This window comes from Silene latifolia, chromosome 11 (genome assembly GCF_048544455.1).
Source record: "Silene latifolia isolate original U9 population chromosome 11, ASM4854445v1, whole genome shotgun sequence".
In the NCBI taxonomy this organism is placed as follows: Eukaryota; Viridiplantae; Streptophyta; class Magnoliopsida; order Caryophyllales; family Caryophyllaceae; genus Silene; species Silene latifolia.
The window spans coordinates 40,078,494-40,094,174 of record NC_133536.1 but is presented as its reverse complement, the minus strand read 5'-3'; positions in this window follow the sequence as shown (position 1 = coordinate 40,094,174).

The following is a 15,681-nucleotide window of genomic DNA, read 5'->3' as shown; positions in this document are numbered from 1 at the left end:
TCTAGAGGTTCTTACCCAAAATGACAAAGAAGGATTCACCGACTTCCTAAGTAGGTGGAGGAAGACTAGTACCCAACTAGTTGAACGCCGGGATGAGGCTACCCTAGTGGAGAAGTTTGTGGACAATTTCAAACCCATCTATGCCAATCATTTGAGATACCAAAATATCAAAACTTTCAAGGATTTAACCGTACTAGGGACAAGGATTGAAGATGACATCCGTAAAGGACTCTTGTCCAAAACGGTAGGTCGAGGATATCAAGGTTCAACAAGTCGTTAATACGGCTCTAATAGCAAGACAGATGAAGTTAACCTTCTCGAGCCATCCAAGAAAACTACCCCACCAAGGAAATTCACAAATCTTGGGGACACTTACTCCAACGCTCTAAAAAGGTTAATGAAGCAAGGTAAACTCCAACCCATTGGGCCTACTCCCGAACCCGAAAAGAAATCCAAATTCTGGGACGAGAACTCGTACTGCGAATACCATAGGGGCAAGGGGCATGACACAGAAAAATGCTACAAGTTGAAAAATGTGCTTCAAGACATGATTGAAGATGGTCGATTGCCAATACCGCCGGGAGGTAAACCCAACAACACTCAGAATCCTCTTGGAGTTCTAGTGATTACAAGTGACGAATCTACCTTAGATTGCTCACATCTTATCTCCCCAAAAGAAGAGGTGATCAATGGGATATGGACGGATAGCGAGAAAGATGTCTACCTCCAAGATCTTCCTTTAATCAAGAGCGCCGAAAGCATCATAGATGAAATCATTGCCACACTGGGTACAGAAACCAACGCAAGTCAGCAGAAAGGATGGAGAAAATCAATCAAGTGGACCAACAATCAAGGAAGACTCTTCAAGCTCACCACTGGAGAAGGAGAGATGTTCAAAGGAGAACCAGAAGACGGCGAGTTCGAGTCGGAGTCGGAGTCAAAGTCAGAGTCAGAGTCTAGAGAAGTCATTAGAGAGTCTCCTCCTGTCGTCATCCCCACTCCCTTTGTTTCTTCTAGCTTAGCCTCGAGTAGTCACAGTAGTTCGGGAAATGTCCCAACCACTGTCCCTTTGCCGCCACTGACCATGGATCAGTTGGCTTCTTTGTTTCAACTCTACTCAAATTTTAATATGAATAAATCAGGTTCTACTTACTCTTTGTGTTATCTTGAGTGCAATTCTGTTTACGATGATACTGAGGATGACCAAGACCCAGACTCGATCGAAATACCTCCCTACGTAGCCAAAGAAATACTGCAGGAAGGGGAAGGGGGACCAGTAATAGAGGACACCGAACCCATCAACGTAGGAACCGAACTAGAACCCCAAGAACTTAGGATAGGGACTACCTTGAGCTCTATCGAAAGGGCCGATTTCATAGATCTCCTAAATGAATTCAAAGATGTTTTCGCTTGGTCCTACAAAGACATGCCAGGGATCGACAGGGATATCGCTGAACATAGGATTCCGATTAAGCCAGGTTTCAAACCTGTAAAACAGAATCTTCGACGAATGAGGACAGAATGGGCTCTAAAGATTAAGGAAGAAGTTGACAAGCAATTCAAAGCCGGGTTCATCAAAGTTTCCGAGTATTCTGATTGGGTAGCCAACATAGTACCCGTACCCAAAAAGGATGGGATAATCCGTGTTTGTGTTGATTTTAGGGACTTAAACAAAGCAAGCCCTAAGGATGACTTCCCTCTACCTTACATCGACATATTGGTGGACAATAATGCAGACCACGCGTTACTATCCTTCATGGATGGATATGCGGGTTATAACCAAATCAAGATAGCCATAGAAGACATGCATAAGACCGCCTTCGTCACTCAATGGGGAACCTATTGCTATACGGTCATGCCATTTGGATTGATCAACGTCGGAGCTACATATCAACGCACCGCAACTACGCTCTTACATGACATGATGCACAAAGAAGTTGAGGTATACGTAGATGACATGATTGTCAAATCCAAGGATAGAAAAGGGCATATTGCGAACTTTCGCAAATTTTTCACAAGGCTACGAAAGTACAACATGAGGCTCAATCCTCAGAAATGCACATTCGGAGTAACATCTGGCAAACTCCTAGGATACGTCGTTAGCCAACGAGGTATAGAAATAGACCCTTCAAAGATCAAAGCTCTGATCGAAATGCCACAACCTCAAACAGAAAAAGAAGTCAGAGGATTCCTGGGAAAAGTGCAGTATATAAGTCGATTCATATCAAAACTTACAATGATTTCTGAGCCTATATTCAAGAAACTCAAGAAAACGGACCACACCATGTGGGATGATGATTGTCAAAAGGCATTTGACCGAATCAAAGAGATATTGGCTAAACCACCAGTGCTCATGCCGCCACAACAAGATCAACCTCTTGGTTTATATCTCACAGTAACCGACACAGCCATGGGTGCCATGTTAGCTTAAACTCTAGGAAGTGAAGAAAGAGCTATCTACTACCTTAGCAAGAGGTTCTTGGAGTACGAGTGCAAATACTCTCAACTCGAAAAGACATGCCTCGCTCTTGTGTGGGCAACGAAGAAGCTACGCCATTACATGCTTAGCTACTCCGTCAAAATATACTCCAAAATGGATCCAGTCAAATACCTCTTCGAGAAACCCGTCCTCAACGGACGCCTAGCAAGATGGACCTTGATGCTCTCAGAATTCGACCTCAAATACGTGCCGCTGAAAGTTATAAAAGGTCGCGCCGTCGCCGAATTCTTCGCAGAAAATCCCATCAATGACGCACAAACGATAGACACTTGGTCATTTCCAGATGAGGATATACTCCAAACTGATGTAGATTCTTGGGACCTTTATTTTGATGGAGCATCAAACTTAAGAGGATTTGGAATAGGAGTGTTGCTCATTTCTCCTGAAGGCGAGCATACACCGATTGCTGTCAAACTCGACTTCTTGGTGACAAACAACGCTGCAGAATACGAAGCTTGTCTCATTGGACTACAAGCGGCAGTAAGCTTAGGCATTAAAAACCTTCAAGTACATGGGGATTCATCTTTGATCATCAACCAAGTTACAGGATCTTGGAAAATTCGAAGCGAAAGCCTCGCACCTTATCAAGCCAGAATAGACCAAGTTGCCCAATTCTTTGATCACGTGACATACCTACACCTACCTCGGGAAGAAAATCAATTTGCAGACGCTCTTGCGAAACTTGCATCTTTGATTAATATGCCAGATCACATGTATAACAACCCGACCCACCACGGTCGTAACACAACCCCAATAAGATGGGATATGTACTTTCGGGCCCATTACTTGTTCTCACTTAAGCCCAAAAGCACAAGGCCTTGTTACTAAGTGGTGGGTGGAATCCCTTATAAACATATCACAACCTCCTCAATTCCCCATGTGGGACAACCTTACTCTCAATAACTGGGGTGTTACAACATGGTGGAAATGCCTTTGTACATCGAACGACGATCAGAGTCGGCTTATGTCCACCAAATCACCGATGAAGAGGAGATCGCGCAGGAACCCTGGTTCCAAGCAATCCTGAATTTTAAGCTCAATGGTACCTATCCACCCGATATGGATAAGAGGGGACAACGTGCTATACGCCTACTAGCTTCCCAATATGTTCTCATGCAAGGAGAGTTATACAAAAGGACACCTCTTAGTGTAATCCTACGCTGCCTTGATCATTCACAGGCACGAAAAGTGATGGAAGAAGTCCACGACGGAGAATGCGGTACTCACATGAGTGGGCCCATGATGGCAAAGAAAATCACACGTTTGGGGTATTATTGGACCTTAATGGAATCCGATTGCATCAAATATGTAAGACATTGCCATAATTGCCAAATCTTCGGGAATGTACAACACGTCCCTCCTTCATTGCTCTATACAATGACGTCTCCCTGGCCATTTTCTGCGTGGGGAATTGACATAATCGGGAAGATAACCCCGGTAACAGGGAGGCCACTTTGTTTCATCCTAGTGGCAATCGAGTATTTCACTAAATGGGTAGAAGCGGCTTCCTACACCAGTCTCACGGCTAAAAATGTGGCAAAGTTCATACAAAATAACATCATCTGTCGATACGGTTGCCCACATGAGATCATTAGTGATAATGGATCACATTTCCAAGCTGAGACCTAGCAATTGCTAGCCAAATACAAGATTAGACATCACCACTCTTCGCCCTATAGACCACAGACTAACGGCGCGGTAGAGGCGGCAAACAAGAATGTTCTCACGATTCTCAAGAAAATGATTGACAACTATAGAGATTGGCCAAGCAAGATACCCTTTGCTTTGTGGGGGTATCGTACATCTGTTAGGACGCCCACTGGGGCTACTCCTTTCTATTTGACCTACGGCATGGAAGCTGTACAACCAGTCGAGCTAGAGATACCATCCTTGCGTATTTTACTCGAAAGTTAAATCCCGGAAGCCGATTGGAAGAGGGATAGATATGAAGAACTCATCCTTCTGGATGAACGTAGGCTACGCGCCTTGCATAATGTCCAAACATATCAAGCACGTATCAAACGAGCTTTCAACAAAAGGGTTAGGCCAAGAAACATCAAGGAAGGAGACTTAGTACTCAAATCGGTTAGAGCTCTTTTACCTGTTGACCCACGGGGAAAATTCAAACCTAATTGGGTCGGACCATTTCTAGTCAAATCCATACTCCCAGGGGGTGCGGTTAGAATCACTGACCTAGATGGGAATGAGTTTTCAAACCCAACAAACCTTGACCAACTAAAACGGTACTATGCCTAGAATAGGGACAAAAACGCGCCTCGCGTAACCCCACATGTCGCTCTTGTGACACTAAATAAATGGCCCCTGGCCAAGCTGAAATAAGCTAATGTCACTGTACTCTTGTATTTTGACAAATTTATCATCCTCGTATCATCAAATAAACTAAATTTGCACCTCCAGAGTAAGCAAAAAGCTCATGCTTATTTTCTAAGTTCATTACAAGCTCTTGCTTAGAATAATTATTCTTTTACATTTACTCGAACTACGCGCAAGGGTTTGATTTCATTGTTTTAAGTGAATACGTAGGCAATCCTTCACAGGATACAACCCATTATATCTAAAAATGTAAATAGAAGGACATTTGCATTGCATTTGGAATTCGACAAGAATAATAAATATAAAATCACAACGGTTTCATAACCATTTAACCTTTTTATTCCATTCATTTTTCTAATAGTAATAATACGCTACATAATAAAAATAGAAGAGGCTAGGATTCTAAAAACCCCACCTTTTTTATTACAACAATAAATAATAATAATAATCAAATAATAAATAAAGACTCGGGCTATTCCTCCATCTTTCCCTTGCCCTTGTCATTCTTGTCATACTTCTTGTCACGACCTCGAGCCGGACGCTCTTGCGCCACCTCAGACCTAATCACCAAAGGTCTTTCTCGAGGCCTAGACTTTCCATTTTTGCCAATCACCATTTCCACGACAGGAGAGATCTTCGGTTTCTTCGAAGGATGAATAACTCGAAGCCCGGCTTCTTCTTCTCCTTCTGTCAGATGCTTCTCTTGTTGGGGTTGGTGTCCTTAACAGTTAGTGCAAGGACTTATAAACCTCTAAAAGGATCAAAGGGCATACTTTGGTATTATTATCAGTTGATCCACGTTTATCAATAACGGTTGGCTTGCTAGATAAGTTTGACGTTATTGTCATACAGATGGCGGTGATCAACTGGTCCCTAAAAGTCACACCTATAGGATACGTTCGAGAGATGTGACGGTATGAAAATACTGTCATGTAGATGCCAAAATTGACTAACCAGTTAGTCCGAGTTATTTGACTAGTAATTAGTCAAATATGTGATGTTGAGATATTATATTTAATACGGATTAAATATCATGGGCTAAGGCGAATTAACCAGTTAATTCGTAAAATTAAATATACGTGATTTATATTTAATTAAATGTATATTAAAAATAATTATACAATACTGTTTTGTCGGACACGTATTAATAATTCAGCTAACCCGTATTATTAGATGATGCCTTAATTTCCGATAACCGATAACAGTTTATAATACAAACCCGTCATATACATTTTAGTATTTAACGAACCGGACCTCGAGTTGAAACCAAGAGGAAGTGGAAGCCCACTTCCCCTTGTGGGTCACGGTTTTGGCCGAAATAGGAGAACAAAAGGAGACCTCCTCCTTCTGTAAAACCTAATCATCATTTGAAACAATAATTAGGGTTTTGAAGAGTATTCTCCTCTGAAAAACCTGAGATCTCTCATCTCGACAAAACACACATCAGTTCTCCCTATATTGCAAGGCAATCGGAGAACACTGTTCTAGCACAAGGGCATATCTCGGACAAAGTCTTGGGTGTAACGATTAGGAGGAAATCTGCTTTGATTTCATTCTTTCTTTACGCCGCAATTTAAAGGACCCGAGGTTATTTCTTGTTCCTTATCGTTTCTATTGTTTTTATGTTTTATGACGATATTCGCATGTTTAAATTTACGTTATAGTCCTGCAATTAAAGGGTAGTATACGGATATTAACCCACAAGTGGTATCAGAGCGAGGCCACGTGAATTTTTCATGTGTTTTTCATAAAACGTTTTTGAAACGATGATTTTCTGCTTCGAAAACCGTGCCTAGTATACACGGCAGAAATTTTTTTAAAAAAACCGTGTCATGTATTACACGGTAATTTCATGTTTTTCGATTTGGTGTTTGCATATTGTTGTTTTATACAGAGATTATAACAATATGTCATGTTTTGTCAATTGTCAAATTTGTTTTAATGCGTTTTTGATCATATTTGCAATTGATTTTGTCTCGAAATATGTTTTCACGAGGGTTTTGGATTTTCAGAGATTTTTGCACTCGATCGACCATGTTTTTAATCGATCGAGTGGCTTTTTTCATATAATTTTTGCTCGATCGAGTCCTCTTTGTACTCGATCGACCACATTCAAAATTTTTGCTCGATCGAGTCCTTCTTTGTACTCGATCGACACGCTTTCAAAACCCCTCGCTCGATCGAGTTGTCCTCGTACTCGATCGAGTAGTTTTGCTGATATAGGTACTCGATCGACCTCCAGTTTAGTCGATCGAGCACCTCCTGATTAGCATACCTCTCGATCGACTTGCAGTTCAGTCGATCGAGCCCTCCTGTCCCTGGATCGAGGGATTTCGTCTTTAACAGCTTTGAAAATTTGTTTCTTTTGATTTAAATTTTCTTTTGGCTTCAATATGTACTTTATACGGATATAGTACACTCGCTTAATAGTGAATCGGTTCACTCACGTACCATATAGTTGTTTTAAAGCGTCTTTAAAATGACGGATTATAATGGATTAAAATTAAATGATAGAAGCGGTTTTATCACATGAATTTTAATCATTAAAAGGTGGTTTGGATAAATTTAACATAATTACGGAATTATGTCACGAATGAATTTGTTTTTAGTTGATGTTTTTTTATTTATCGTTAATTTATGAATGCCGTGAATGCCTTTTATTACGTATTTAATTTTTGCAATCAGTTGTAACTTAGTGTGGCCTTAGTAGAACGTGTTACCGTAATGATGGAACACGGTCTTGGTTGTATTTTGAGATCTTGTATCTCCGTTTTGGTTTTTTCACTTGTAATTACAGTTTTAATTAGAATGTAAATAGGTTTATTTTTGTAATTTTAATTGTAATTTTTGAGAAGACCAAAGATGGAGACCGGATGCTCACTCCCGCTACATGGATCAAGATGGAACATCAAGACAAGCTTTTCGGGTCCAACGGTGGATTCCAAAGTTGTATTATGTTCTTTTACTAGGATAGGCCACACTAGGATATTTTTATTTACGTATTGCATTCCTTTATTTATTTATCGTTACGATAATATGCATCATTTTCCGGCTAAAAACCAAACCACCTAATAATTGCATGAAAACTGACACATATAGAGGTCACGAGTTAGTTTTCATTGACATTCTCATGTCACACGTTAAAAGCCATCATCTAAATTAATTCGTTCACGACAGACGCTAGTTATTCGTTCACTTAAAATGAATTAAAACTTAGTTGATGGGATCTTCCTCGTATAAACTAAAATTGAGAACAGTCTTTATAGGTCAAACTCCAATGAGTCCCTTCTTCGTCGGTAGGCATACTATGACCCCTTCTACGTCGGGTAAGTTGGAACCGATTGACCTATTTTATCTCAACACTATGGTCACTCGTACGATCCTGTGATCATGGTGGACTATAGATAGGATTTACGGAAATCTATCGACCAAGAGTTCTTAAGGAAGAATTAGCTAAACAGTTGGCTTATCAATTTACGTAAATTGAGTCTTGGGATCACTTGTATCATTCTTGAGGGAGATCAATTATGCAAGTGCAAGAGTCTACATGTTTAAAATGAATTTTAAAATAGACTTAAATCACCTCGATGAGTTGCTTATTTCGTTCTGTTTTTCTTTCTTTTTCAGTGTAGATCACGTTTTTAAACTGCTTAACAACAAATGGCTGGTTCAAGTGATAACCCAATGCCAAGTGCCACATTGGACCGTGAGTCCTGGCTTAGGATCTTCATGAGTCAGATGAATCGGTCTACTCGATCGAAGAATGACGGATCCAACTTCGCGGATCGGGAGGCGGCATTACGGAATGCCGCTGCCGACGGAAGCTCGGATATCTGCTGAGCCCATGCCGTTAAACCCAGGCCCCACGGCCGGAATTAACGAAATCAACAAGTATAACGATTTCGCTTTAGAAGCGGGTGCGGTAAAGAACGTACTTATTTTTGCAATGGAACCCAATTTGCAGAAACGCTTCATAGCCCAAGGTGCAAACAAGATTTTCACCACGCTCACTAAGGAATTCTCGAAAGCACCGAGAATCGTGACCTATGAGCACACCACTCGCTTCTTTGATGCGAGACTCGTAAGGGCCAACCGGTTAGCCCACACATTCTCAGCATGATTGAGAATGTCGAGAAGTTGGAGACCTTTAATCGTAACATCGGCGAGAATATTGTTATCGACCGTATTCTTCACTCACTCCACGATGGTTATTCGCAATTCAGAGCGAATTACTATATGAATGATTTGAAGAAAACTCCCCATGAACTGCACTCCCTTCTCGTACAGACCGAGAAGGACATGAAGTTCAGTGGGAGCTCGAAACAGGATGTTCTCGTTGTGTCAAACAAAGGGAAAGGTAAGGGCAAAGCTCCGGCAAACCTAACGATGAGGTAAGGCGAAGTTCAAGAAGTCGGGTTCGGGGAAGAGTGGTCTGGTGAGGCGAGTAACTCATCGAGGCATGACAAAGAGCAAGAGTGAAAACATGGAATGCCACCATTGCCACATGACTGGGCATTGGAGACGCACATGTCCTGTTTATCATGAGGACTTAAAGGCAGGTCGTGTTAAACCTGTTGGTATGTCTTCTCTCTCTTCTACTTTTATTCATATGATTGAGATTAACCACGCAAGTTACGGAACTTGGGTACTTGATATTGGTTGTGGTTCTCATCTGTGTAATCATGTGCGGGGGCCGAAACATCGAACCCCTCGTAAAGGGTGAGGTGGACTGCGTGTTGGGAATGGAGCAAGAGTAGTTGCCATCTCAAGGGGACATATGTGATCCGCTTCCAAGCGGATTTGAGTTGTCATTATATGACTGCTATTATGTACCTAGTCTTTCCAAAAACATTATTTAGTTTTGCGCTTGATAAACTTGGTTTTTCATTTGTAATAGAAAACAATGCTTGCATTTTCTCATTACACGATATGATTTACGGCAAGGCAGTTTCCATGAACGGAATTTATGTTTTAGATCAGACCTCGGAAATATTACACGTAATGAATAAAAAGTTAAAGGTTGGTGACAAAGATCAAACATATCTATGGCACTGCCGTATGGGACACATTAATGAGAAACGCGTAAAACAGCTCATCAAACATGGAGCTATCTCGGCCTTTGATTTTCAATCATTTGGCACGTGTGAATCATGTCTCATCGGTAAGATGACTCGGATTTCCTTCAAAGGTGTTGGAATGCGCGCTGCTGACCTATTAGGGCTCATACACACGGATGTATGTGGTCCTATGTCAATCACCGCACGAGAAGGCTATAGGTATTTCATCACTTTCACGGACGATTTGAGTAGATATGGCTATGTCTACTTAATGAAGCACAAAAGTGAATCCTTTGAGAAATTCAAGGAATACCAAAATAGGGTACAGAACCTATTAGGTAGAAAGATTAAAACACTACGTTCAGATCGTGGTGGCGAGTATCTTTCTCACGAGTTTGATCAACACCGAAGGACTCGTGGGATTGCCCTACGATTAACTCCACTGGAACACCTCGGTGAACGGTGTGTCCGAACGGAGAAATCGAACACTACTTGATATGGTTCGATCCATGATGAGTCACACGGTTTTACCCGATTCATTATGGGGTTATGCTCTTTTGTCAGCCGCTCTAATACTTAACCGAAGTCCGTCTAAAGTGTTGACAAGACTCCATATGAACTATGGAAGGGAACGGTCCCTAACTTGTCCTTTATACGGGTTTGGGGCTGCGAGGCTTATGTCAAGTGGAGACCGGAAGATAAGCTCGGCCCGCGATCGGTCAAGACATACTTTATAGGTTATCCTAAAGGATCACGTGGTCATTACTTCTATTCGCCAACCGAACAACGCGTTTTTGTTGCGGCTAGTGCGACATTCTTAGAGAAGGAATTTCTCGAGAATGCAAAGAGTGATAGAACCTTCGACCTGTCGGAGATTCCAGAACCAAATACCGAGCAACTATTGGAGGAACCTATTCCTTCAATCCCAGCTGCGGTGAATATTCCTGAGGAACCTAGGAGGTCGGGAAGAGTCTCTATTCCTCCGGACGGATACATTGGTATGGTCGAGGAACATGACATAGATGACGTTCTACTCTTAACGAGTAGTGAACCCGCAACCTATAAAGGTGCCATGACTAGTTTCGACTCAAAGCTATGGCTTGAGGCCATGCAATCCGAGATGGACTCCATGTATGAGAACAACGTGTGGGATCTTGTTGACTTACTTGCTAAGGTTCGTCCCCTTCAATGCAAATGGCTTTACAAGATAAAGCATTCTGTGGAAGGTCAACAAGATATCTACAAAGCACGACTAGTTGCTAAAGGTTTCACCCAAGTGCCAGGTTTGCACTACGATGAGATTTTTGCACCCGTAGTTATCTTTGCGTTCCATTCGGATTATCTTAGCGATCGCCGCTTTTCATGACTATGAAATTTGGCAAATGGATGTGAAAACCGCCTTCTTAAACGGCTTTTTGGAGGAAGAGTTGTACATGGTACAACCCGAAGGTTTCATCGATCCAATACATCCTAAGAAAGTGTGCAAGCTTAAGCGTTCCATTTATGGACTTAAGCAAGCATCAAGGAGTTGGAATCATCGCTTCGACCAAGTGATAAAAGACAATGGATTTACTCGATCGGTCGAGGAACCATGTCTATATATCAAGTCGAGTGGGAGCAAGATTGTCTTCCTAATATTGTATGTTGACGACATACTCCCGATTGGGAATGACATACCTCTCTTAACTTCGGTGAAAGTATGGTTGAAAAACCATTTCCGGATGAAAGATCTGGGAGAGGCACAAAGAATTCTAGGCATCCGTATCTATCGAGATAGATCACGACGGATGTTATCTCTCGATCAGAGTCTTACATAGACAAAGTCCTAGAGAGATTCAGCATGACTAACTCCAAGAAGGGGTTCCTTCCTATGGCTCCAGGGGTGCATTTGAGCAAGTCTCGGGCACCAGAGACACCGGAAGAGAAAGAGCGCATGACACGGATTCCTTATGCTTCGGCTATAGGATCAATCATGTATGCCATGATATGCACACGTCCGGACGTGGCATATGCATTGAGTATGACAAGTCGATTCCAACAGCAACCAGGTGAACCACATTGGTTGGCTGTCAAGAACATTCTTAAGTACCTACGGAGGACTAAAGATTGGGCATTGACTTATGGAGGCTCTCAAACGCTATGCGCAACCGATTCTGTGCAGATGCTAGCTTCCAAACGGATCGAGATGACTCGAAATCTCGGTCTGGATTCGTTTTTACTCTTAATGGCTGATCATCGGTGGAAGAGTTCGAAACAAACTGTTAAGCAGATTCTACGACCGAGTCCGAGTACTATGCCGCGTCTGAAGCAACAAAGGAAGCGATATGGATGCGTCAATTCTTACATGGACTATCTGTAGTACCTAGTTCGAATGACCCGATCACCATCTATTGCGACAATAGTGGTGCCATCTTCCAAGCTAAGGAGCCAAAGTCTAGTAACAAATCTAGACATGTACAACGGAAAGCTCATCTAATCCGGGATTACGTGGAGCAAAAGGAAGTAGTGATAGAAAAGATTGCTACAGATGATAACATAGCAGATCCTCTCACTAAAGCATTACGACAAGATAAGCATGAAGGGCACGTTAATTCCATGGGAATCAAACGTGTTCCTGAGTTGTAGTACTCTTTTATGGATCAGATTCATTCTCCTTTGTACTCTATATGACATCATCGTTTTGATATTTTATATATATATATATATATTTTGTTTTTCATGTGGAATTGTACGACAATTTTGAACACCACAAAGTGAACTGAACAAACATCATATCTTGTTAGTCCTTAATTGCCCACATGAGCGATAACTCGGCAATTATTCCGTGACGTTGGTTGATGGTGGGTTCAACGAGCCATAAGTCAACAGGTTGGTGACCAATCACAGAGGCGATTTATACGGATATTTCGTAGGACACAATTGTGACATCGACGTGGAGTCCTAAATGTTTTATAACATTCGTTGCCGGGTCGTGGATAGGACTTCCATGGTGATCCTAAGAGTCGATTCTTTAACTATCATTGTCTCTTGAGACTACGGCGATTTTGGGTGACTTTGGTTTCTTTCTCACGGTCATCCGTAACAGGGGGCCAAGTAGATTTTTTCGGGTCATTTCATGCGTGCTTAGATCGGAAGGAGTCGAGTTGAAGGAAATATTCAGCCTTTATCGGGTACTCGATATTTCTCAGGGCCACTCGAGGAGTCAGAATCGAAATGCATGGCCATGCTCGGATACGGATTCGTTTTATCGGTTAAGTTACTCTCTAGTCGGGGAAACCACTCTAGATACGGATCGATTGTAAAATACGACCTTTGCGGATCCGGATCTGCAAATTGTTTTACATTGAGTGGGAGAAATTTTAAATGAATATGAGAATCGGTTATCGCACCTACACTTGTTCGGACAAGTGGGAGTTTGTTGGAGCTTGTGTCCTCCGGTTAGTGCGGATAACGTCATTGCACATACACTTGTACGGACAAGTGGGAGCTTGTTGGGGTTGGTGTCCTTAACAATTAGTGCAAGGACTTATAAACCTCTAAAAGGATCAAAGGGCATACTTTGGTATTATTATCAGTTGATCCACGTTTATCAATAACGGTTGGCTTGCTAGATAAGTTTGACGTTATTGTCATACGGATGGCGGTGATCAACTGGTCCCTAAAAGTCACACCTATAGGATACGTTCGAGAGATGTGACGGTATGAAAATATTGTCATGTAGATGCCAAAATTGACTAACCAGTTAGTCCGAGTTATTTGACTAGTAATTAGTCAAATATGTGATGTTGAGATATTATATTTAATACGGATTAAATATCATGGGCTAAGGCGAATTAACTGATTAATTCGTAAAATTAAATATACGTGATTTATATTTAATTAAATGTATATTAAAAATAATTATACAATACTGTTTTGTCGGACACGTATTAATAATTGACTAACCCGTATTATTAGCGATGCCTTAATTTCCGATAACCGATAACAGATTTATAATACAAACCCGTCATATACATTTTAGTATTTAACGAACCGGACCTCGAGTTGAAACCAAGAGGAAGTGGAAGCCCACTTCCCCTTGTGGGTCACGGTTTTGGCCGAAATAGGAGAACAAAAGGAGACCTCCTCTCCTTCGTAAAACCTAATCATCATTTGAAACAATAATTAGGGTTTTGAAGAGTATTCTCTCTACGAAAAACCCGAGATCTCTCATCTCGACAAAACACACATCAGTTCTCCCTATATTGCAAGGCAATCGGAGAACACTGTTCTAGCACAAGGGCATATCTCGGACAAAGTCTTGGGTGTAACGATTAGGAGGAAATCTGCTTTGATTTCTGTTCTTTACGCCGCAATTTAAAGGACCCGAGGTTATTTCTTGTTCCTTATCGTTTCTATTGTTTTTATGTTTTATGACGATATTCGCATGTTTAAATTTACGTTATAGTCCTGCAATTAAAGGGTAGTATACGGATATTAACCCACATCTCTTTCTCTTTCTCTACCTCGCGCACCTTGTAGTCAACGGGCTCGCGCTTCCTCAATCTCTCGCGCTCTTCCGAAGTAGTAGCCTTTCTCCATCGCAGATAAGAATCCGACACCCACAAGGCATTTGCAGAAGAGTTCAAGAATCATACATTTCTTTGAGCCCATTTAATGGCCCACTCCCTTCGGCTCTCTGTAGTAACCGCCATAGCAGTCTGCGGGACGGTATAAAGTTCCAGGATCGTCTGTTTCAGACAACTTGTCTCATCAGCCTTTCCGGGAAGATGCACACCATAAACTCCAATCCAGGAATGCGCACGGACCGAGTAGGATCCAAGGAAGGCACTCCAGTGACAGATTTGAGGTGCCACCACGACACAATCCACCAAACCAAGGGACCATCATCGCTCTTCAGTTTGTTCTCCCAATAATTGCAGACTCGGGTGAAATCCACCATGTAAAGCCTAGTCCTCATTGCAATTGAACGAGCATGATAGGAAGGAACATGAACTGGGGGCTCGATCAAGCGGAGCCGTTCCATAAGCCAAACCTACCAAAAGTGGGTATTAGACATCAAAAAAAAAAGAAAAAAACAAAAACAAAAACGAAAAAAACACAAAACGAAAAAACAAAAAAAAAAGAAAAAAAAAAAAAAATATATATATATATATATATATATATATATATATATATATATGTCTTTTACCTGCAGAATGACGGGACTTCCCAAATACGGTAGGTCACGGTTGGCTTTCCTATTATCCAAGCCCAAAAGAATCTCTCCTAAGCATAAACAAGTGGGCTCTCTGTGACTCCATTTGCTCAACAAGGCCCAGAAGATGGGGATCACCTCTCAAGTCTTCATCAACATACCCTTGGAAGACATACACATGTAACAAGCAAAAGTCAAATGCCCTCCGCCTAGCAACATGAGAAATGGTGGGGTCGGCCCTGTTGATGAATCGATCTATGAAGTCCAACATTCGCACTCCCTTCGAAGTCACTAGACGGTACACCTCAAGTCTAGTCAGCCCAAACAAGTCTCTAAATTTGCTCTTGTACCCTTGGGAAGTAGAAGGAATGGCAGGCAAGTGTTCGGGATCCCACCCACCAATAGCGGCAATTTCCTCAGGAAATGGGCAAATATCACCTCCAGGGAACGCAAAAACATGGTAGTTCGGATCCCAATAGTCAAGACAAGTATCCAAGAACGATTTAACAACCTTGATGAGTTTTAAACTCAACAAAGACCCAAAATTATAAGCACCCATATCATGTTTCTCCATGTTCGAAAATTCATTGGTC